The sequence below is a fragment of the Castanea sativa genome, chromosome 5, assembly GCF_040712315.1.
Source record: "Castanea sativa cultivar Marrone di Chiusa Pesio chromosome 5, ASM4071231v1".
Lineage (NCBI taxonomy): Eukaryota > Viridiplantae > Streptophyta > Magnoliopsida > Fagales > Fagaceae > Castanea > Castanea sativa.
In genome coordinates, this window is record NC_134017.1 from 39064094 (window position 1) to 39089862 (window position 25769).

The window sequence follows — 25769 nt, forward strand, 5'->3', positions numbered from 1 at the left end:
AAAAGCTTCTGGATGAACTTCGCAACTTGCGTTGCGCGACTGACGAGTCGCGAGATGAGTCGCAAAAATCTTTGCGAGATGAGTTGCGAGTCAGTCGCGAAAAACTTTGACACTTGTTTTTCAACACAAAACATGTTTAAATAGTGAAAAACAAAGTAAGCACTAAACAGGAACACAAAGAGTGATAAAAATCACTTCAAATACATATAAAATGATCAAAAATCTTTTTGGTTTGATCCATATATAGTTGAGCATACACACATTACATTTAAACAAGTACAATCAAACAAATGAATAAGGCATTCATTGAACATTAGGCATGTGTGTTGTGTGTGTGTATCAAATGTGGAATAGTACTTATTCTAGAGTGAAACTTCAAAGATTAATTCAGTCAAGTCATACACAACTAGTACTAATCAAGTGGTCTTTCTCAATTATATAAATGAATATATATGACCTCCCACAAGAGAATGATAACATATCTTTGAAGCTTTTCATTTGGCTTCTTTACAATTCATACCATTTGATCATTTTTGATCTTTACATCTCCTTTTTGAATAAACACATTTTGAGATTGATGCTTGAAATTTTTGATATTTTATTTTGATGAACAAGCCTTTGGCTTTTTGGGCATCATACAATTTCATATAAGTCACTTTCCCTTTTTCTTAGTTGAATACTAGTATGTGCGACGGCTTTTGCAACTCATTATCTCTTTTCATTTTGAGATTTACATTGGTTGAGCTCTTTAAGCAAAAACATAAAAGAGTGGGAAGAGATATAAGCACAAGTCTACGCATGTATCAAGACCAACATGACTATTGACTAATCATTCATGACATGCTTGAAGATTAATTTACAACAATCAGGGACGGAGCCAGAACTTGGAGTTAGGGGGGGCAACTTTGCTGCTAGCTGTGTGCGGTGGCTCCAACCCTTGAGTCTATTTTTTTACTACTAAGGATTTTTGTTAAAAATTTTTTAAATGGCCAAGTAGTTTGTTCTGGGTAAAATATATTGATTGGACTTAATTTTTTTAGTTTTATTATATTGGTAATTTTTATTGTTGAGCTAATTTTTTTGAGTTTTTATATTTTGTTTTAGATTTAATCTATTAATTTTTTATGTCCTTTAAAAGTTGAAAAATGCTAAAACTACAAAATTTTTACAAATTGCTAATGTGATAAGTGGTTATTGATATATAAAAAGTTATGCAAGTGTACGAACTAATAAGAATTTGCTACCTTAATAGTTTGTATAAATATTGTAAAAACGTTTTTGGCTATAAGATTACTTTCAAAAAGAATTAATGGCATTATTAAGGGGGGCAAAGTGTAATTTTATTGAACAAAATTGTTAAACTTAGTACCTATTAATATAATAATATTTTTATAAAAAAAATTAGGGGGGGCCATTGCCCCCCCTAGTCCAATAACAGCTCCGCCCATGACAACAATCACATAAAGATGTCAAGATTTTTCCCACAAAGATATAAGTGCATAAAGAACAAGCTAAGCTCGTAAATGCACAAAGCCATTTGTACGGAGGTACAAGGCAAAATTCACATGTGATATGTGCTCAAACATATACGATCAAACTTTTTGAAATTTTCACTTTTTATGTGGTTTTGGATTTTTACTCACACAAAACTAAAATATAAAAGTAAGATCAAAATAGAAACAATGCATAAAAAGAAATGCAAGATGCACAAAATGCATGAAGATATGACATTCAATGCATGAAGGGTCCTACAAAGATCGAAAGAATTAGATTAAGGGCCAAAAGAGCAAAAGCTCAACCATAGGAACCTTTCCTCATCCAAATGGAACGATTGTTTGAAATGAGTGTCTCATGAAAAGTGAGACGAGGGTTAGAAGAATGAGAACCGGACATGCACATAGACAAGGAGTTAAGAGCATTAAACACTTTCTTTAACAACATGCTATTTTCACTCAAATCCGGTTTACCCTTTTTAGCACAACTTTCATGAAGCTCAAGTTTCTCTTTTCTTTTGATTCTTTTAAGTGCATGAAACTTAGAGCAATGAGATCTTAGATGACCAGAAGGACCACAATGGTGACACATAATGTGTTTAGGTCCACTAGGCTTTTTGGGAAGGGATCTAGTAACATGGTTTTGTTCCCTCTTCAACTTATGACATTGAGGTCTTATATGACCAATCACACCACAATGGTGGCAAGTTGGAACAAACTTAGATCCATCCAAAGCCTTAGGTCGAGACCTAAACAGAGGCTTTGACTTAAGAGCCTTTCTCTCCACCTTTTGATTTCTTTTGTGTGGAGGAATGTACACCGATTTTCTCTTAGAGGTAGAACACACATTAGGCACAAAATCGGGCACCACAACATGATTGCAACAAATATTTTCATCCTTTTTAACAATAGGTTCAGCAATCAAACACTTAACATTCATCTTAAGAGATTCATTTTCACATTTTAGCTCATCAACAAGTTTGTTAGACAAAACAAGTTTAGCATCCAAGTCCATATTCAAACATTCAAACTCTTTTAGCTTTTCAAGAGAAATTTTAGTAAGTTTCTTATATTTTTCAACCAATTTGTTGGATTTATTGAGCTTAGCAATCAAATCATCATTTTCACAAAATAACTTGCTTTAATCCTTATGAAACTTCTTAGCCTTTTTCTTAAAGAGTTTAATGTTAGGAATATCATCAACACCCAAGGATTCATGTAACATAGCATCACAATCATGAGGATTATCACTCATAGAGGCATTTTCACAAACACGTGGCATGTTACATTCATCAACATCCAAAAAATGCATAGAAGCATACAAAGCACTATCCATGGCAAATAACACGAGGGGTCAAGGATCACACTTAGGTATTTAAACCACAACAAGTGTACCTGCTCTGATACCAATTGAAAGTTCAAAAAGCGTATAAAACACCTTTGAGCATTTAGACCCCCAAATAACAAATTACCAATTCAAGCTTATAGACAAGCAATGTACGTGCGGAAAATGTAAATAAGCTAACAGAGAATTGATAAAGTAATCTAAACCAAATAAAACCATATCCATAGCAGAAATTAAATGGCAAAGATTAAGGGAAGAGAGATGCAAACACAAGGACAACACAACGATGTGTTATCGAAGAGGAAACCGAAGCCCTCGGCGTAAAACCTCTCCGCCGCCCTTCAAGCGGTCAATAATCCACTAAAGAATGTAGTTGGGATACATGGACAACAGAAGACCCTCCAAGCGTAATCTACCCAGTGTACCTAAGCCCTTTAAGCTCCTACTCCAACGAGGTTGCGCTGAACCTATTTCTTCTTTAGCTTACCGGATTCTGCTACAGCCCATAGCATCAACCAATATGAAATTGGTCTCTTCCTAACTGCTTCCCAAAGCACCAAACAGCCTTCTCACAGATATGGGTATGGTGAGAAAAGGTTTTGGCAATGGTCCTCTCAAGGATGTAATAATGGAGAGGAAGAGAGTAGAGGAATTTGAAGAGTCTCTAAGTGAAGATTTTGGATGAGTCAATCTTGTTTTTCTCTAGGGTTTCTCTCTCAAAATTCTCTCTGGAAGCTCTTTACATTTCGTGGGTATAAGGGGTATTTATATTGGGGTGAGAAAGGAATGCGAAGAGTTATATTTTCCTGCACAGGGCTGGCTGGTGCCTTGGCCTCACGACTTGACTAAGTCGCGAGTTCAAGTCGCGAGCAAACAGAATGGCCAGACTGGACCTTTTGTCCTGTAGTGCTCCAGCTGGCGTGACTGTTCAACTTCTCAGTACGCTTCGCTTGCATGCATCATCTGGTGGCTTGCAAGCCGCGAGCCACCTGCGAGATTCCGCCGTGAGTCTCTGCTTCACTGCACATTCTTGAGCATTTCTTCACACTCTCTCGCACACTACTCTTACATGAATCCCACCTAAATATAGGGTTTCTAAGTGCTGAATTACAAGTAAATTGGCACGGAATAAAATCAACACAATGGTTGATAAATTTCAACCTTACAATTACGATCATGAAGTTTTGAATGATAGTGGCACAATGGTGGCAAATTGCAATTTTTTTTTTTTTTTTAAAGATTGGATAGTTAAAACTAGCAAAGGAATGTTTTGAAAACACTAAAAAGTACCAATCAGTTAAGCTACAAACATAAACAAAGAACTTGCAGTATATTGTATTTTAGTTTTCAGATTAAGTGTGTTTGGCATTGGCTTAAAAAGTTAGTCTTTTTTACTATTCAATTTATTTTTGCTACTATTCATAGTTTCCATTGCACTTTTTGATACTATTCATAAATCTCACTGTGCTATTTCAACTACCTTTTAACTTTATCTAGAGTACTTTTAGCAAAAAAAATTTAGTTTCAGCAAAATAAGCGGATCCTAAATAGTTTTGCTAAAACTGAAAACTTTTTGCTAAAAGTACTATAGATAAAGGTAAAAGTTAGCTGAAATAGTATAGTGAGACCCATAAATAGTACCAAAAAATGTAGTGAGACCATAAATAGTAGCAAAAATAAGTTGAATAGTAAAATAAGCTGGTTTTTTAATTTTTACCAAACACTATAAATAAATTGTTCCCAGATAGACACTAAATATATGCAGTAATGGTTTGGTTGTAGATTTTATTTTTTATATTAAAACGATTGCGATGATTGTTTTATGAGGATTATTTTATTATCATATCAAGATTCAAGACGTTAATAATTATTTTTTAGGAAAATTATTATTGCACACATTTGCATAAAAGTGTACAATATTGTGTGCAATATTGCACACAAAATTGCACACATTAATCGTGCGTACAATATAAACGGATAATTGTCCTTTTAAAAAAAATATATAGACGGGTGCATCATCTGTATGTGTCAACTTCCAATCATAAACCCCTTTGGCTAGTTTCAAATAACGAGAATTTAAGGTTGTGTAGAAAAAAAGACCTTTTCGCTTTGAATCCGTTTGGCTTAGGATGAGCATTGTGTAGATATTGTTAAGCTTTGATAAGGCATTGATGGACAAAACTCTCCTTAAAATTCTTAACTGCAGCAATTGATTTGTCTCTTGGAATAAATAAATAAATAAAATCTTTTGGAAATATAAGGAAGATGTTGGAGCGGAAAAGAATCGAATTAGCTAACAGCTTCATTTTAGTCCAAATCTCAAATCTGACAATTGAAATTAAATTTATAAATTGAATTTATTTCTCAAAAAAATAAATTGATCATCCAACCCATTCCCGTGGGCCTGAGGTCAAATGATCCTACCAAAACGTAAACCCCTTTTTATATTAACTAGTTAGGGCAGCACGTGCAAGACACGTGCTTGTCGTGGAAAAAAAATAGTAATTAAGGTCAATTCTAGATTTTATTTGTATCACAAAACAAAGATATGAATTGTAGGGACAAAAGGCCCAAGATACGTTTTTTGGGCCATGGGCTTAGCCGAGAACGTTTGATTGTTCGAGGACGGTTTAATGGTAATAGCGATGTCAAATTTACAGCCCCTAAAGCAAATGTAACAGGTGAGGTGGATGTGAATAATCCGAGGAAGACTACCTCCTCGGCTGAGTACAGTAAGGATCAAGTGGTACGTCACGATAACTAGAATGATATTCCAGAAGGTCTTGGAGATAAAGATGTGTGGAAAGAAGGGGTGCAGAGAGCAAGGGAGTAGAGAAAAAGATCTTAGAGAAAGCTGCTACCACCACACCCGCATTGAATGCTCTATGCCAAAGTCTCTGGCTGCATTTATGAGGAAGTGATACCTGAACAGTGATTTAGAGCCTTTCAGCTATGATCTAGGGACTTCCAAAAGTGGCAGATGGGACAAGGAGGAAGGCGGGGCAATCTGGATAAGGAAAAGAGGGACTATAAGAGAGGAAGAGGCCTGATGAGTAGGAGAGGGAGAGAGATTTTTGTAAAGAATCTTTAAAGTTAGAAGAAAGATAAACATTTGGTTCTCGGCTTGAGTCCAAGAATAGATTTCATCTTATAAACTTGTTCATTTATACAGTTTTGTGGGGTTGGGTCATTGCCATAACCGTTCAAACTTACTAAAATCAAGATTTCTAGCCACACTCTACAAATTTCATTGTATTGGGCTCTTTGAGCCTACGTCCTCCTTTTTGTTGGGCCTGGGCAACAAAACGTGACCTTACATGAATCATTTGATTTTTAAAGTATAGAAATTTACATTAATCAAAAGAGACATTAATTTTAACAATTTTGATAATTATGTCGTAAAAAGTTAATCTCATTCACTTAAGAATTTTGATCAGCCACAAAGTTAGGGTAGCTATTTAACATATAAATATTTATTTAACTATAATAGTTTTTTAGTACCTACTTGCTAAAGACAATATATTTACTCTCTAAAAACTTCTAAGAATGATAACGATTATCATCATCTTCCAACAATAAATAACTGAGTTTTGCTAAAGAATTGAAAATAAAAAAATAACAAAAGGCATGTGTCATCTAATTTTTCATTAGATAAATTGTAAGTTTTGAAAATTTAAACCTATAAAATCAACATTCTTTAGATAACAAATAAAACACCTAATATTATCATTCTAACTTTCTAATAATTTTTATCATTTAAAACTCAAAATACGTAAAGAAAATTTTTAGGATGTTAAAATTTAGCGGGAGTAATTTAGACATTATACAATAAAATATTTTAAGAATCATAAGTGTAAGGACACAATTCAAATTCCCAATCTACGACTGGAAGGAAATGGCCTTGAAAAGCCTTTTTTACAATAAATTTGTAGAGGATGGGTTTGTAATCTAGATTTCAAGGATGGTTTAGATAACAAGGAAAAGAACGGGCTTTGGGCCCAATGGCACGAAATAAAGAGTTATTTGCAAGAGTAAGACTGAAAGTTACTCCTCGGACACAATCCGAGGATAGTTTATAATAGTATTTCCTACGGTTGGATACAATTATTGATTATCATATACTATTGGCCCTTTTTCTTACTGAAAAAGCCTCTCCTCTCTTCGTAGGTCTTCCCCTTTATTTATACTTCCTCTTCTTCTCTTCATCATCTTCCACCTCATGGTTGCAATGCTGGTTTAGGATACTTGTCCCATCAATTTTTCCCTAAAGTCCGCTGGGGTCAGGGACCAAGTTCCAAACCTCATGCTCAGGTCCCATCTTTCCATCTATGCAGTCAGTATATCAATTACAGAGCTTTTAATGTATGGGCGGTGGTAGCAGCTTTACCTTAGATATTCCACCGCTCTTTCTATTGTCCTCCACGTGTACTGTGTATTCCCGTAGTCATAGGATTCTTTATAACATAGCCCGGGACACTAAACCTCTCTTCCTATGTCCTCGGCTTAACAATCCGAGGACAAATCTACTCCTCGGACGTAATTGGTCATTCGTTTATCATATCTTTACTTGGCATTTCTTTATGAGATACATTCAGATACTCCAAGATCATTTTGATGTCTTCAGATTTGGGTTTCTAGCCTAAAAGACTTCGTTGGGCCATCCTTGGTAAATTACTGGGTCCAATGCCCCTACAATAGCCCCTCGAGATTCTTTATTTCTTCACCTCGTGAGGAAAATAGGATCTCGACTTAAAACACCTTTTTATCTTGCGGAATTTTGGCAATATTGCTGACGGGGAAATAACTTTTGAATTACCCGTCGTGTGTTCCCGATGCTTCGGTATGCGAAATGCCCCCGAATCAATTACTGGCGCCTCTATGTCCCCCATGTTTCAAAGATGTGACACATATCCAACGGTTGAGAGTGATTCCTATGTTGAGGCAAGAATTCGCCCGCTTCATAACTCCTTTTGATATATAAGTACTAACTTCCTTCAAAATTCTTCACACTACAGTAACCTTATAACGTACCTGCCACATTTTCCATCTTCCCATACCTTCTCTTTTTATCAAATACCCTGTCCGAGGTGACCGTGCCTTCTTCTTTTTTAAAGTAAGTTCTTCAATACTCTCTCCCCTCCTTATCAGCTCTTTGTTTCTTTTGTTTCTTTCCCTCCCCATCTTTTTCTTTTTCTCTGTATCTTTCATCCTCGGCGTAGTTCTTTTTTAGTTTTCTTCACACCCCCCTTTTTCAAAGATGGGTAGATTTGCGTCCCTGGTGGATTCAAACGAAAAAATAGAGCAGTTCAAGGTTAAGTACAAAATCCCCTTGGACGTATCTATTAGGTACTGTAACGAGGAGGAATATTATGTAAAAAGAAAAACAGGGGAGGTTGTAATCCCGATGATTGCATTCATTGAAGGGGGAATGAAAATCCCCATGGAACCGTGACTAGGGACTATCTTAGGGCTTTTAGATTAGCCCCCACCCAGTGCGCCCCAAATGTCTTTAGGATCCTAGGTTCCATAGATGCCTTAAATGAGAAGATGAACCTAGGGCTCACTCACCACGATGTGAACTGGGTTTATAACCTCCATTACCTAAGAAAGAAAGACGAATATTACCTAAAATCTAGATACCCAGAAGTTAGGCTAATTCAGTGTCTGCCTGAATCTAATAAGGGCCTAAAAAATGACTTCCTGATCGTATCAGGAAATTGGCACGACGGCCTCCCCTGTCCGACAAGGGAAAGGACTCCAGGTGAAGTTTTTTGGCTTCTATATAGAACCCTTAAAACCATTATATTATTATATACATACTATTTATTTTTTTGTCTTTTTACTTATTCTTACCCTTTTCTGTTTGGATAACTCTACAAATCCACACGCAGAGGATCGTCATCCTAATCTTGTCGATTTCGGACGGTTGGACAGGATCCTACAAGCCGAGGTTTTTGTGCATACTGACGGCCAACTCCGAGCGGCTCATCTGATCCTCGGCTACACTCCGATTTCCAAAGCTTTTCAGGCGCCGAAGTGCGTGATCAAAGCCCATGACCCTCGCCTTCCTCGGATTAGCGTTGCCGTTGAAGGTTTCCTGCTACCGGAGGGGACTCCTATTCCTCAAGGTACTTTGGTCACCCAACCAATCCAACCACCACAACCTATTCCAGTTGGGATTCCCATAGTCCCTTTTCCTACACAATCCATCCCTGGTGAAGTTACGTCTTTCCACCCTACCGTAAAGGAAGAAGAAGAAATAGTTGAGGTATCTAATTTTGAGGACGAGTTCGAGGTTTTTAATCAACCCCACTCTCCGGAAGATTCAATTCCCATCCTCGGCACCTCCACACAAGTTTTGAAAGCCACTACTCAACAGCCTGATAACATGGGCATTCAACGTAAGATCAAGCCCAGCCTAAAAGATGTACTTGAGGGCGCTGACAAAGGCCTTAGAGCCCAAGAACCAACTAAAGAGGTGCACCCTCGGACCCAAGAAAAGGGTGCTGACAAAGGCCCTGAGACTAGGCTCCCTCCTCCTCCCCCTCCTTCCCAAACTCAACGCACCAACACAGCTGACCTTAAAAGGAAAAGGGATCAGCCGAAAGGAAAGGAAGTGATGGAGGCAGGAAAGGGCTCTCTTCCTAAGAAGCCCGAGATTGAAAAGGGTGGTAAGCAGGCCCGCACCGTGCAGACCAGGTCGAAAAAAAGAACCGAACAGCAGGTGGCCGTGCGCGCCCCTTTATGGCTTCCTGACATGTCCATGGACGACTAGGCTATCACCGTGGACGCGTCCATCAGAAACTCTGATGAGGGGACAGCTGCATGCGTCACAGATGCATTGGAGTAGGCGCTGTTGCTCCCTGAGGACATGGGTGAGCTTAGAAAGAAAAAGGGACCATAACGTTTTTATGATTTTGAAGAAGGAGCTTGCAATGGTGAGTTTTTTCTTCTAAACTTTGGCTATTATTATTATTATTTTTTTTTTGCTTTTAAATATATATATGTATAAGTTTTATATTTTTCGTTCACAGGCCGTTCAATCTGCCCATAGGGCAGAAGAGATTGCCATCAGCTCCTATAAATCTCTGAGGGCCGAGGAATCAAGGTGTGAAATCGCCCAAAAGATTTCAGACCTTCAAAAGAAGAAGCTGCAGGAGGTCTTAGCCAAGTTGGCTAAGGCAGAGAGTGATAAGGCAGGCTTAGAGGCTGATCTGAAAACAACGACTAAACAGGCCGAGGATCAGCGCCTCATGCTCCGACAAGCCGACGATAACCTCTCTGCAGCACGAAGGCTTATTGAGGATCTCAAGAAAGATCTGAACGATTCTGAGAGGGTCAAAGAGGAGGCCATCAAGGGCAAAGAGGAAGCCCTTGAAGAGAATAAAAGAGCTGAAAAAGCAAAAGAAGAGGCCGAGATCTCAAGGGACCGAGCTGAACAAGAAGGTTACGATATAGGTGTGAAGGAGATCACGAAAACCTTCAAGGCTCAGGTTCCCGAGGTATGTAGGCATTACTGCCTCCAAGTGTGGAATGAGGCACTTTCCCAAGCTGGGGTTGATGCCTCTTCCACTCTTTGGAAAGCAGAGAGTGTCTACTATCCTCCTGCAATTCGAGCTTCTACCATTCCTGAAACTGCCCATGAAGCTGCCCAGGTATCATCTGAGGATAAGAGAGGCGATTTGGCTGAAGACTTAACTCTTCTTGAAGATACCCTCAAACAAGTTGATCCAGTACAAGAAAAGGCACTAGAAGACATACAGCCTTTAAGTGACCTTCAGGAATCTTCAAAGGATGAGCTGGGTGATCAAGCTAATCCAATAACTTTGAAGGATGATCCCAAAGGCAAAGGAATTGCCGATGAGTCCTTGGTGCAGCTTCCACCTCCTCAAGACCCTAAAGGCCCTCTGAAGATTAAGCTGAAACAGTGACTGCTTCTCCATAGTTTTTGTTGTAGCTTTTTTTTTTTTTTATTTTAAGTGTAATTTCGCAAGTTTTTTGTAATTTCAAAAGTACTATTTGAATCTAATATAAGCGCGAATGCTACTTTCCTTGTTAGATGGCCCTCACTTTTTGTTTTGTTTTGATCATATCACTCCAAAAGTACTATCTCTTTGCTCTTACTAAAGTTAAAGCCATAACCTGGATCGAAATTGATACTCTAGGCAGGCTTAATATGCCAGAAATTGCATTAAGTGATGCTTATGGATTTCTTATCCGTTTATCATTATGTCAGAGAGACTTTAAGTAATTGATTCTTCATTTTGGACTTCTAGTTGAACTATGTCAAATATATGAAATAAGGCATATGGTCTATTGACCTAGGCATGCAAAGCTTTGATACTTTAACAAAAAGAAAACAAATGATAATTTTCCCAAAGTAAATGATCCGAGGACCAGGCATAACTAAGAGCCTGTTTAACACTTGGTAAAGAATATCAATTTAGACGAGGTATGTGGTCCGAGGATCCAGGCACACCAAGCTTCAGTTTGATACTTAAATGAAACAATTGAAATGTTAATTTTCCCAAAGTAGATTATCCGAGGACCAAACATAACTAAGGTTCTGTTTAACACTTGGTAAAGAATATCAATTTAGATGAGGTATGTGGTCCGAGGATCCAGGCACACCAAGCTTCAATTTGATACTTAAATGAAACAATTGAAATGTTAATTTTCCCAAAGTATATGATCCAAGGACCAGGCATAACTAAGGTTCTGTTTAACACTTGGTAAAGAATATCAATTTAGACGAGGTATGTGGTCCGAGGATTCAGGCACACCAAGTTTCAGTTTGATACTTAAATGAAACAATTGAAATGTTAATTTTCCCAAAGTAGATGATCCGAGGACCAGACATAACTAAGGTTCTGTTTAACACTTGGTAAAGAATATCAATTTAGACGAGGTATGTGGTCCGAGGATCCAGGCATACCAAGCTTCAGTTTGATACTTAAATGAAACAATTGAAATGTTAATTTTCCCAAAGTAGATGATCCGAGGACCAGACATAACTAAGGTTCTGTTTAACACTTGGTAAAAAATATCAATTTAGACGAGGTATGTGGTCCGAGGATCCAGGCATACCAAGCTTCAGTTTGATACTTAAATGAAACAATTGAAATGTTAATTTTTCCAAAGCAGATGATCCGAGGACCAGACATAACTAAGGTTCTGTTTAACACTTGGTAAAAAATATCAATTTAGACGAGATATGTGGTCCGAGGATCCAGGCATACCAAGCTTCAGATTGATACTTAAATGAAACAATTGAAATGTTAACTTTCCCAAAGTAGATGATCTGAGGACCAGACATAACTAAGGTTCTGTTTAACACTTGGTAAAAAATATCAATTTAGACGAGGTATGCGGTCCGAGGATCCAGGCATACCAAGCTTCAGTTTGATACTTAAATGAACGAAGACAATGAACGCAATGTAGTTTTAACAAAAAACGGCCGAAGTGCCTTTTATTTAATAATAGTACCTTCGTAGATTATTTACATTCCAGGGACGTTGTGCAACACGTTCGTCCATATCTTCCAGATTGTAAGCCCCTATTCCTGCGACCGAAGTAATACGCTAAGGTCCTTCCCAGTTGGGCCCCAATTTTCCCCACGCAGGGTTCTTCGTTGTGCCCAAAACTTTCCTTAATACCAAGTCGCCAAGTCCAAGAGGTCGAAGTTTTACATGAGAATCATACCCCTGCTTGAGCTTATGTTGATAATAAGCTAGTTGAACCATGGTGTTCTCTCGTCGTTCCTCAACTAAGTCTAAATTTCTCCTCAATAGATCATCATTGCTATCTGGAACGAAGGAGCTTTTCTTCAGGGTTGGGAACCCAGTTTCTAAGGGTATTACTGCCTCGGCTCCATAAGTCATGGAGAAGGGTGTTTCATCTGTGCATCTTCGTGGTGTAGTTCGATACGTCCACAAGACATGTGGCAGTTCTTCCACCCACCTCCCCTTAGCGTCACCCAACCTTTTTTTGAGTCCACTCACTATTACTTTGTTGACAGCCTTGGCTTGCCCATTTCCTTGGGGATAAGCCGGAGTGGAATATCTATTCGTGATGCCTAGATCACAACAGTATTTCCGAAAGGCTTTGCTATCAAATTGTAAACCATTATCTGAAATGAGAGTATGAGGGATGCCGAGCTTGGTAACGATATTTTTCCATACAAACTTTTTTGCTTCCATGTCTCTGATATTTGATAATGGTTCGGCTTCAACCCATTTGGTGAAATAATCCGTTCTGACGAGGAGCCATCGCCTGTTTCCTGTTGCTTTGGGGAAGGGTCCAACAATGTCTAAGCCCCATTGAGCAAAAGGCTAAGGGCTAGATAGAGGATTAAGGACTCCCCCTGGTTGATGTATATTTGGAGCGAATCTTTGACATTGGTCACACTTCTTCGCATAATCCTGCGCCTCCCTCTGCATATTTGGCCACCAATAGCCCTGAGTAAGGGCTCTGTGAGCTAAAGACATTCCCCTTGTGTGACTTCCGCAAATCCCTTCGTGTAACTCTTCCAAAAGTAGCTCCATTGCCTCGAGGTGCATACATAACAAATATGGTCCCGAAAAGGAGCGTTTGTATAATTTCTGGTCCTCGGATAACCAGAAACGAGTGGCCTTTCTGCGAACTTTGTCTACTTCGGCTTTTTCTCCAGGCAAGATGTCATTTCTGAGAAATGTTACTATCTGATCCATCCAACTAGGCCCTGTCCTAATTTGAAGAATTCGAGTGGAGTTACCATCCGTCCCAGTGGGTTTCAACAGATCTTCAATAAGGATAACTCGTGGTAGACTTTGCGCCGAGGACGTTGCGAGTGTGGCTAATGAGTCGGCATGGGTATTGCCACATCTGGATACATGTAATAGTGAAAAAGACTCAAATTTAGATTGCATACACCTGACCTGGGTTAGGTATCCTTGCATTCTGGAATCTCTTGCTTCTAGCTTCCCTTCTACTTGGCCTACCACCAATAGTGAATTTGAGAACATTTGCACCGTCTTCCCTCCCATTCTATGAACCATGTTCATCCCCGCGAGGACGGCCTCATACTCTGCTTCGTTGTTGGTGGCCGAGAATCCCAATCTCAAAGATTTCTAAAAAATAATTCCCTCCGGGGATATCAAAACTAGCCCTATACCAGATCTCCTCTGATTTGCTGCTCCATCAACATGCACTTTCCATAATAGAGGCTCTTTGCATGAAATCATGCCTACTGATTTTTTACCCATGCCTGATCCTTCATCATAGTCTTCTAACGAAGGCTCAGCAAATTCCGCCACAAGATCCGCGATGACCTGCCCCTTTATAGAGGTGCGAGGCATATATTTGATGTCAAAAGCTCCTAGGACAGTTCCCCATTTGGCAATTCTTCCCATATAATCCACACTTCGCAGAATCGATTTAAGAGGGAGTTGTGTAAGGACAACAACCGTATGAGATTGGAAGTAATGGGGAAGTCTTCGTGTAGCATGTACCACCACCAATATAGCTTTCTCCAGTGGCAAATAACTCAGCTCGGCCTCATGCAGAGACTTGCTTACATAATAAATCGGTCTCTGGATATTATTATCATCTCGAATAAGAACCAAACTAACTGCATGGTTAGCCACTGCAATATATGCAAATAGAATTTCATCAACTTCTGGTCGAGACATAACGGGTAGTCGCTAGAGATACTCTTTAAGCTGTTGGAAAGCCACCGCGCACTCCTCAGTCCATTCAAAGCCCTTCCATTTATTCAACAATTGAAAGAAAGGTCTGCATCTGTTCGCGGACCGAGATATAAATCGGTTGAGAGCAGCGGTCATACCTGTTAGCCTCTACACTTCTTTAGGATTCTGAGGTGGGTGTAAGCTGTTTATTGCCTTAACCTGAGCAGGATTCACTTCAATTCCCCGGTGAGTCACCATATAACCTAGAAACTTGCCCGATCCCACACCAAAAGAGCATTTAGAGGCATTGAGCCGCAATTTATACTCTCTTAGCTTTTGAAAAGTGTTGCCCAGATCTTCCAGATGCGCAGAAACTTCTTGACTCTTTACCACCATATCGTCCACATATACCTCAATAGTTTTTCCCAGTTGTGCCTCAAACATTCTCGTCATCATCCTTTGGTAGGTAGCCCCTGCGTTTTTCAAACCAAAGGGAATTACCTTATAATGATAATTTCCTGTAGAAGTAACGAATGCAGTCTTCTCCTGGTCCTCTACGGCCAAAGGTATCTGGTGATAACCCTGGAAAGCGTCAAGAAAACTCATCCGAGGATGTCCAACAGTAGCATCAACCAATTGATCAATCCGAGGCATTGGAATGAGTCCTTCGGGTAAGCCTTGTTTAAATCTGTGAAGTCCAAACAAACTCTCCATTTCCCATTCTTCTTTTTCACCACCACCGTATGGGCTAACCATTCAGGATAAAACACTTCTTTGATAGCACCTGCCTTTTTGAGTTTGAGCACTTCCTCTTTTACAGCTTCGGAATGTTCCTTGGAGGACCTCCGAGGTGGTTGCCTCCGAGGTACTACAGCTGGATTGACCTTTAAATGATGACATATGAACCTCGGATCAACCCCAGGGGCTTCATACGCATTCCACGCAAATACATCCATATTTTTCCTTAAAAATAAAATCAGCTCCACTTTCTCTTCCTGTGGCAATTGAACTCCTACCTGAAAGAACTTCTCAGGGTCATCGTCTATGAGAATTTTCTCCAATTCTTCACATGCCGCTTCATCTATCTTGGCTGCAGCAAAAGACTTTGATTGCTATGTTTCTCCGTTAGCAGAGGTCGAGGACTTTGGCTCAGGTCAATGCAGAATTGCAGCCGTGACACACTGTCGAGCCACAAATTGACTCCCAAGTAACTCCACCACCTGGTCTCCAGAATGAAATTTAACCTTGACATGCAAGGTTGAGGAAACAGCTCCTAACGCATGCAGCCAAGGTCTCGCTACAATAGCCGTATAGGGAGAATAGGCATCGACCACAATGAAATCTACGTCTACCACCTCTGGGCCTGATTGTACAGGCAGTCTAATTTGTCCCTTTGGAACGACAGCTCTTCCTTCGAAGCTTATCAAGGGTGAGTCATATGCCATAAGATCTTCAACTCTTAATTTCAAGCCTCTAAATAGGTCAGGGTACATGATATCTGCGCCACTGCCTTGATCAACCATTACCCTTTTTACATCATAGTCCCCTATTCTCAGGGTTACCACCAAGGCATCATCATGAGGTTGGATAGTCCCCATCTTGTCCTCTTCAGAGAAACTTAGAATTGGTAGGATGCTCGCCTTAATTCTCTTCGGCTGATCCCTTGATTCTTCGGCCAATGTTCGAGCCACAGACATTACCCTGAAAGGAGCTGCGCTAGTCCTTCCAGGTGCCGCAAAAATCACATTGATTATACCTAGAGGAGGTCTCGACGAAGGGCTGTCGTGGTTTGCCACTCCTGATTGGTTTCCTCGCCCATTAGGCTGGTACAGGAACTGCTTCAGCTTTCCCTCCTTAACCAATTGTTCCAAATGATTCCACAAAGTGCGACAATCCTCGGTGGTATGACCCCTCTCCTGGTGATAATGGCAATGGAGATTTTGGTTGCGTCTCAAAAGGTCCCCTGCCATTTTATTTGGCCATTTGAAGAAAGGCTCATGCCTTATTTTTTCCAACAGCTGCTGCACTGGTTCTCTGAAGATGGTGTTGACCACCTGTGGGGGTATGTGACCAGCCTGCCTGGAAAAATCCCTTGCAGGCCTATTGTTGTTGTATTTGTCCGACCTAAAATCCCTCATTTCTTGTGGGATAACCTTCACTTTGCCTTTTCCCTGCTGCTGATCTTCCTTAACCCTTTTGTATTCGTCGATGCGATCCATCAGTCGACGCACGCTTCTGACAGGTTTCTTCGTCAAGGACTTCCTCAAGTCATACTCCGTCGGTAGGCCGACCTTGAAGGTCCTTATTGCTACATCATCGAAGTCTCCGTCAATCTCGTTGAACATTTTCCAATACCTGTCCGAATACGTTCTCAGGGTTTCCCCTTCCCTCATGGCCATGGATAATAAAGAATCCAATGGCCGAGGAACTCTACTGCACGTGATAAAGCGAGAACCAAATGCTCTAGTAAGCTCTTTGAAAGAACTAATGGAGCCTGCCCTCAAGCCATCAAACCATCTCATGGCCACGGGCCCCAGGCTAGAGGGGAAGATCTTTCATATCAAGGTCTCATTCTTGGAATGCACTGCCATTCTTTGGCTGAAATGGCTCACGTGCTCCACAGGATCCGTCCGACCATTGTAAATAGTGAAGGCCGGTTGTGTGAAGCGCCGAGGTAACCTCCCTTCCTCCAACCTACGCGTGAAGGGTGACCTGGAGATTTGGTGCAACGCCCTACCCATTGCGTCATTTCCCAAGCCCCTAGAGGAGTAGTCTCTGCCACGCCTCCCATGCAGATTGTCCTCTTCGGAAGAAAAAGATTTACCCGGGGGAGTCCTGGATCTCTGCCCGTAATTGTCATCCTCAGATCCTTCCGAAGAGGGGTCAGAGACCGAAGGAGTTCGCCTTCGCCTTTCGTGACGCAATTTTCTTTTTAGGCCGTCGATCTCCTTTTGCATGGCCCTGGCATTCCTCTCATAAGGAACTCTGCTTCCTCCTTATGAATGGCTCGCACTTCTGATGGTGTGCGTAGTATGTACACTACCTTCCCGGTTCTCTCCGTGATCAGGATGCAAGGAGTGATCCTCACGCTGGGAGACTACAGACTCCGCGCTGCGTTGTGGTCCTGATCCTACCATGATGTTCTAAACTTCCTTAAAGACTAAATCCCCACAAACGGCGCCAATTGTAAGGACACAATTTAAATTCCCAATCTACAACTGGAAGGAAATGGGCTTGAAAAGCCTTTTTTACAATAAATTTGTAGAGGATGGGTTTGTAATCTAGATTTCAAGGATGGTTTAGATAACAAGGAAAAGAACGGGCTTTGGGCCCAATGGCACGAAATAAAGAGTTATTTGCAAGAGTAAGACTGAAAGTTCCTCCTCGGACACAATCCGAGGATAGTTTATAATAGTATTTCCTACGGTTGGATACAATTATTGATTATCATATACTATTGGCCCTTTTTCTTACTGAAAAAGCCTCTCCTCTCTTCGTAGGTCTTCCCCTTTATTTATACTTCCTCTTCTTCTCTTCATCATCTTCCACCTCATGGTTGCAATGCTGGTTTAGGATACTTGTCCCATCAATTTTTCCCTAAAGTCCGCTGGGGTCAGGGACCAAGTTCCAAACCTCATGCTCAGGTCCCATCTTTCCATCTATGCAGTCAGTATATCAATTACAGAGCTTTTAATGTATGGGCGGTGGTAGCAGCTTTACCTTAGATATTCCACCGCTCTTTCTATTGTCCTCCACGTGTACTGTGTATTCCTGTAGTCATAGGATTCTTTAAAACATAGCCCGGGGACACGAAACCTCTCTTCCTATGTCCTCGGCTTAACAATCCGAGGACAAATCTACTCCTCGGACGTAATTGGTCATTCGTTTATTATATCTTTACTTGGCATTTCTTTATGAGATACATTCAGATACTCCGAGATCATTTTGATGTCTTCGGATTTGGGTTTCTAGCCCAAAAGACTTCGTTGGACCATCCTTGGTAAATTACTAGGCCCAATGCCCCTACAATAAGCTTTCATTAGGGTTTAACTGAGAGAATAACAATATGACATATTTGCTCTTTTCTAAAATATTAAGGAAAAAATTTCTTGATTTTAAAGTTTAAGGAAGTATTGTAAACTACCCTAAACATAAAGGATGAAAAAAAAAAATTTCTAAGTTTTTGTTTTTATTTTTGTGTGTAAAACTGTATGTTTTTACTTAAAATAATGTGTAAAGAAAAAAATATACAAAAAGTCAACCCAAGAAAATTTTATGTGGAATAGTGAATTTTGACTCAACAAAGTTGATTAAACCAACAAAAAATTTCTTAAAACACAACAGAATGACGCAACATTTTCATAATACCCTTATAATTTTGTTATATTTTATTTTAACATGTAAAGAATTGACAGCTTAGAAGTTTTGAAAATATTGTGATAATATCAAGATGTCTTAACATGTTTCACACAAAAATATGTTATGTCCATAACATTTTCAAAAGTTGTTATTGGTGGGCAAAAAAGTAGTTTTATTGGTAAATTTAAATTCGAACCAATAGCAATTTACCATATTTGATTTGTTATAAAAGTGTTGTGAAAATTAATGTGGATATAACACTTCTTTTTCACAATACTTTTATTTTTAGTTGTAACTGGTTCTAGTATGATATTTTATTATTTTATTTTGATCTATAATGAATTAACATCTTAACAATTGTGAAAATATTGTGTCAATTTGTAATGTTAATATTTTATTATAATGTAAAACAGCGTGAATTGGACAAACCAAAAATAATATAGCAAATATACTACAAATTTATGCATTCACAAAAAAAAAAAGGCAAGCAAAACAGTGAACGTTGAACAAACCAAAACTACTGTAGCTAAATTACAATAGCTGTTCCCATTCACTCTATATATATATATATATATATAGAGAGAGAGAGAGAGAGAGAGAGAGAGAGAGAGAGAGAGAGAGAGAGAAATATACATTGCACTTACAATGTAAATTTATATTGTAAACACATAAAAATTGGCAAATGTTGCATACATTTGCAAAATTTGTACAATTTTTTTTTTTTTTGTTGCAAATGTATATAATATTTGCTACTTTTTGTATGAATAATGTAAATTTATATTGTAAACACATAAAAATTGGCAAATGTTGCATACATTTGCAAAATTTGTACAATTTTTTTTTTTTTTTGCAAATGTATATAATATTTGCTACTTTGTGAATACAATGTAAGCTTAGATTACAAGTAGAAAGTAAACATATAAAGATCCTTTAAATGAAAAAAAAAGCTCAACCCAAGTTAGTGAACTTGAAAAAAAAAAAAAAAAGGGGAAAAAAGGCAACTCACTAAACCAAAAATACTAGTCATAACACTGTTTATGAGGTTATTAAATGTATATAATATTTGCTACATTTTGTGTGTATATAATGTAAGCTTACATTATAAGTGCAAAGTAAACATATAAAGATCCTTTAAAAAAAAAAAAAAACTCAAACAAAGTTAGTGAACTTGAAGATAAAAAAAAAAGGAAAAAGGTAAGTCACTAAACCAAAAATACTGTTCATAACATTATTCATGAGCCTATTCGCTCTTTTTATATATAGAAAAAAAAAGCACAAATCAATGGCTGGGGGGGGGGGGGGGGGAAGCGATGAACAATACATATTGAACAAACCAAAAATACTCTAGCTTTTACACATTCACCCAAAAAGTGTCACAATATTTTTACAAAACATTTATTTTTAGTTGTGGTTGGTTACAATTTCATATTTTATTATTTTATTTTGACTTATAAGAAATTGACACCTCAATAATTGTAAAAATATTGTGAAACTTGTTGTGTTAGTATAAAAATATATATGCAGGTTCTTATAAATATTTAAAAGAAAAAAAAGTACAAACGGAAGACTAATAAAAAAAGAAAAAGGTAGCTACTCTAGCTACAGTGCCACTTGAACAAACCAAAGTGGCACTGTAGCAAATTTAAAACTTGAAAAAAAAAAAGGCTCAATAAACCAAAAGGGGCACGGTAGGGGCATTGCCTCTTTTTATATAGTTAGTAGAAAAATCTCATAGCAAAATGATATTATTTCACTATTCTTGTTATAATAGATTGCAAAATAAGTATCATGTTATTGTAATGTTAAATTTAATAAGTATATGATTTGGGTTATTGCAATGTTGTTTTTATTAAAATAGCCTATTACTTCGTGAAATTGAGGGATTTTTCATCCCAATATTGCCAAATTAACTTAAACTGGGTTTTAAACCAGAAAGATGAGATGCAATAGGAATGGTTTTTAGAGATGAGCATGGGCTGGTTATTGCATCTATGTCTCTAAAATTACCCCTTCCATACTTGGTTGATGAAGCGGAGGCTTTAGCAGTAGTTAGAACTCTTGAATTTTCTCTAGAAGTTGGAGTAAATCGGGTCGTTCTAGAAGGTGACTATGAAGGCACTTACAGGGGCAAAAACTTCATTGGCTTCATTTGGTACTTTGATCCAAGATGTTGAAGTTATTTCAAAATCATTTAGATGGTTGAGTTATCCTCATACTAGACATGATCGGAACAAAATAGCTCATAATTTGACCAGGGGAGGTTTGATGCATTTAGGGGCAATGGAAGCCTTTTATATATTTAAATATGACTTTAAAAAAATTAAATATTACTTAAACTCTATTATCTTGTTTTAGATGCAAAATTATTACTAATTAACAAGAATAATGTAGAATTTTTTCTTTAGAAAGTCTATAGATACAAAAAATTGACAAAACTTTTCACACTTATTGATGTGGTAGATTGATAGTGGTAAGTAAAAGTGTAATGTTAGTGGCGGACCTATGTGAGAACTAGTAAAAGTTTGTTAGCTCAATTATTGTGAAAAATGTTGTGAATTTTTTGTGTAATGCTTTTTTTTTTTTTAGAAGTACTTCATTCACAATATTTTTCACAACAAATCCTAGTTGTTAAGTTGTTACTGGTTCTAATTTGAACCCACCACTGCAATTTTTTTTTTTTTCATCAATAACAACCTAGTACTTAGGATTTGTTAAAAAAATGCTGTGAACGTAGTATTTCTCTTTCTTTTTTTTTTCTTTTTTTTTTTCATTTGATAAAAAACATTATTTTATTTAATGGCTAATATTTGGGCTTAATTAAATTAAAATTTGGGGCTTTTTATTTACTTGGGGCTTTAGGCAACCACATCACTTGCTAAACATGCAATAAATGTCTCAGATTTTAATGTATACACCAAAACTCCAAGTTGTAATTCAAGCTGATTTAGCCTTTTTATCTTAATATAAACTCTTAATCTTTCTTCTAAAAATAGAAAAAAGAAAAAACTGTTTTTGTTAGGTTTAATCCTTGTGGCACGACACATGGCATCCTAGCTAGCATGAAAGTTTTTTTTCTTAAAAAATATTTATTGTAATACTATAGTCATAGGCTATTTTACAACATTTTTACAAATTGTTGATATGACTAATTCTAATTGGTTCTCACTTGGGCCTACCACTAACATCATTTTTTCACCTATCAATAATTACTTACCACATCAACCGTTTGTAAATTTTTTTTTTCTATTTTTGTTTTTCATTTAATAGTTATCCATGTTAGCATAATATTCTTTTTAGGGATGGCAAAATTTGACATGACCTGCGAACCTGACATGACTAACTCGTTTATAAACAAGTCAAGGTTGAGGCTAAACGAGTTCGAATCATATTCGGGTTGATACAACTAACCTGTTTAATAAAGTGGTCGTGTTCGAGTTCAACATGCGAACTCGTCTAACTCCTTTAGCTTATAAAATTATTAGTTATTTTGATATTATTGCTGAATTAATGGTTGTTTATATATGTTTATTACAATATTTATAGTTGTAATTGTATTTTAATTTTAATTTTAGATATCTGGGAATTGATAAAAATTATATAGGTTTGGTATGACCTATTAATCAAATAAATTATTAAATGAGTCATTTGTATTGACCTTTACATGACTTTTAATTAAATGAGTAAAACATATCGGTCCAAGTTGACCCGTTTAATAAACATGTCGTGTTCGGGTTAAGGAATCCTAACACGTTTACTAAACAGGTTGGGTTCAGGTCAACCTATATAGCTGAATACTCATGGCTCGACACGACACGAACCCAACTTACGAACACAAATTGCCACCCCTAATTTTTTTTTTTTTGGGGATAAATTCCATAGTTTGAGGAGGGAGATTTGAGCTCATATCTTAGAAACACAATAGAGACTAATTGGATTACAAGGACCCATAAATTAATCAAAGTCACACCCTAACAGTTGCATAACTTTATATGCCATTAACCATGAGAATAATATTTTAGGGAGAAAATCTTTCATTAGAAAAGGTAAAATGCAACTTTAAAATGAAAAGAAAACAGTTAACAAAGTACCACATTGAAACACATTTCGTTTAGGGATGGCAATTTAGATCCGACCCGCGGAGGCCCGACCCGGCCCAATAAAGAATAGGGTCGGGTATGAGTTTTTTTTTTAAAAAAAAACCCGAAACCCAACCCAAAACCCGGCCCAGATATTATCCGGTTATGTGAGATTACTAAACCCCCCTTATATATATATATATATATATATATATATATATATATATATATATATATATATATATATATATTGTCATCATGAATGTGGACAGCAAAATCAGGGAAACAGTTAAAATGAACTGGTCCACTGTTAAGGCTAGTTTCTATGGATCCTAAGAGGCTCTCATTAAACTTGATATGACGAGTATCTCTGAGGGCCATAAGGATTGAATTGTTCAACCCTTTTCTGATGAGTGGTTTAACTCCAACCTGGACTAAACCTATGTGTAGGAAGTTATAACCTTGCTTCCTATGGGCTAAAATGGCAGATGGAGATAACAAGTAGCACGTCTCGTACTCCTTGTTTATATATATATATATATATATATATCATTGTAATTTGTAAACCCTAAGTCACTACTCACTAACCCAATACCCAGCCCAGCTGCCTCTCATTCCCATTTCAATTCACGCCTCAGTCAGTGCCTTATCACACCCTCACGCCTCAGTGCCTCATCACACCTCAGTGCCTCAGCACGTAGCCATGCCTTAGCCAAGCTCACAGAAACAAATCAAAGTTTCTCACTTTCTCTCTCGAAATTTCTCAAAGTTTCATACGCCTCGGTCAGTTTTGCTCTCTCAAAATTTCTCTTTTTTTTTTTGGTAATAGGAAATTTCTCTTTCTCAATCTAGTCTTGGCATTATTATGAAACATTTGAAACTTACTGTCCATTTGAAGTGTAGTAGAAAATCGTTAAAACACTTAGCGAAACAAACAAAATTCTGAAACAAGCAACGTTAGGACTCATAATCATAGCTTAGGCCTTAAAGTGTGTCCAAAGAATATGTTACTATAATACCTAGGTGGTGCTGGAATTAGAAGTGGTTTAAAGTAGTTTTGTGGTTTGAACTTTGAACTTTGAACTTCGGCCTGTTTTTACTTTTAGCTTTAGGAGTGGTTGACAATCCAATCAGGCCAAAAAGAAAACACTTCTAATTGTTGAGTCTAAAATTTTGTAGAATAGTAGAAGTAGAAGTAGCACAATAAATTTTAGTGAAGGATGAGCTTTATCGAAACTTCTTTACAATTGGTTTTTGTTACATACTTGAATTTGTTGAGTGTTTAGTTGGATTTTGTTCTTATGTGAATTTGAGTTTGTGTGTGTGTGTGTGAGGACTATTTTGGTACTGTCTTTATGTTTTTATAAATAATGGTTCCACGAGAGAAACCATATGCAGAGTATTTCTTTTTTAAAAAGGGGTGTGGAGGTTAATTGCAATAATAATGTTGAGACATGTATTTTCAGTTTATGTTGAGACATGTGTGTGCTTAGATCCTTATTATTGCTGCATTGATTTAACCAGGATATTTCGTATTTTCGTTAAATTGAAAAACTAAAAATTCAACCATTTTGTGCTAATAGAAGAAATTGTTTTTTGTTTTTTGTGTTTGTTGGGAATGCAGAGCCTAAAATGGAGATGGAAGACACAAACAAATCTGGTTCTTCCTCGCCAAGCGGCTCTCCCTTGAGAAACAAATCTAATTCTTCCTCGCCAAGCGGCTCTCCCTTAAGAACTGAACGTTGTCCCTTGCCAGTTATGCGGTCTCCTTCACCATTTTCATGATCACCCTCACCATTGTCGCCTGTCAGCTCACCCTCTGGATCACTATCACATTTATGCCCATTAAACAACGAGTAAGTGTTTGGAATTTGTAGTTAATCATGTTTAATTATGTTTGGGTTGATAGAATCGTTCTCTAAAATAAAAGACAATCCATATATTGATCTTTCCTTAACCTCTAAACTCAATTTTTCCAAAGTAACCTGAATCATTCACGTCTTTCTTGCTCCAAATTTCCCCCACAACACTCCTCAAAGTCCAAGTATTTAATTTCACACCCTCAAGAACTTTCAAACTAAGCCCAACCGAGCAGCCTCCAACAAAAGCATTAGCCTAAGACTCTGTTCCATTCAAAATTCTGTAGGCAACACCACAAAACCGAGTCTCTGTCTCATCCCAAGCACCCACATCAATCAACATCAAATTAGGATCAAAAGGAAACTCAATACCACTATAACTAGAGTTTGGAAAACCCAACAACATCTGCATCCTTTTACGATTTTCACACCGAAGCACCTTATAAAAAATCCTATTAGGCAAATACCCAATACTCTCACCAAAAGGATTGCAATTCACACCATTACAATCACTCCCATATTCCAATTCATAAAAATTAGTACGTATTTTAAGCAAGAAACAAACACCCCAGGGATGATATCTTGTTGGAGACAATTTCATACTAGTGTTATTCTTACTATCTTCCACATTGTACGTTTTTAGACCTCTTAAACACAACCAGATTAACCTAGTTATTTAGCCAAGTGATTAATTTAGGTAAATCAAGCAGATCTAGGTTAACACAAAGATATCATATCATGCAAAGCAGCGGAAATATAAAGAACATCATGATATGACGACCTAGGAAAACCAAACTGGTAAAAAACCTGAGGAGGATTTGACCTAGCTATCCTCAAAGTAAAACAGCAAATCCACTATGAAAGAATTAAAGTTTGTACAATAGCGACTTAGACCACTAACATCCTATTGCTACCTCGAGTAAAAAACTTACTACCACGACCCCATGATAGTTTCGAGTTCATGGACTACT